Genomic DNA, 958 nt, shown 5'->3' on the forward strand with positions numbered 1-958 from the left:
TTCTTAACTTTCCTTGTTTTCACATATTTAATAAAACCTGAGGTGTTCTAGGACAGGGCTGCTCATTCAGGGTACTCGTGACATTTGGGAATGGGTCACTCTTTGATGTGGGGGGCTGTCCTGTGTGTTGCAGGATGTTTAGCAGCACCCTTGGCCTCCATGCACTAGATCCCAGTAGCACCAGCCCCCCCGACACCAGCTCCAGCTGTGACAATTAAACATGTCTCCAGACATTGCCACATGTCCCCTGATGTGCAAAACTGTTTCAGTCAAGAAATTACTGATCTAGAGAAAACGGAAGTTTGGGGCGGCTTTTGGCTTTACATTTTGAAATAACTTCACATTTAGAAAAGAATTATAAAAATAGTACACCTTTCATGTCCTTCACCCAACTGTTTCCATTGTACATACGCATGGCCCAATTATCCAAACCAGGAGCTTAACCTTGGTACAATGCTAATATATGAAATTGATTTACAGTCCTTATTCAAATTTCACCAAGTGTTCCAGCAACATCCTTTTTCAGCTCCAGGATCCCATCCAGGATGATAAATGACAGTAAATTGTCACGGTCTCCTTGTTGCATGAGGCCGGGTCTGTTCTGACTCATAGTGACCCCATGTGACAGGACAACTTCCCTATAGGTTTTCCTTGGCTGTAGTCTTTATGGGAGCAGATTCCCAGGTCTCTGTCCCACTCCGTGAGTTCCTACCACCAACCTTTAAGCCTTTAAGTTAGCACCTAAGCACTTAACCACTGCACCACCAGGGCTCCTTGTATGAAATCTTTAGCCTTCTCCCATCTGCAGCAGTTCTGCCTTCTTTGTCTTTCATGGCCTTGGCATGTGTGAAGAGCACTGATCAGTTATTATATAAAATATCCCTCAGTTTGAGTTTGTGTGATGTTTTCTCATCATGAGATTGAGGTTCTGGATTTTTGACAAGAAGACCACAGAAGT

Source organism: Orycteropus afer, unplaced genomic scaffold (assembly GCF_000298275.1).
Source record: "Orycteropus afer afer isolate SDZICR_OR568_19922 unplaced genomic scaffold, OryAfe1.0 scaffold00049, whole genome shotgun sequence".
NCBI lineage: Eukaryota > Metazoa > Chordata > Mammalia > Tubulidentata > Orycteropodidae > Orycteropus > Orycteropus afer.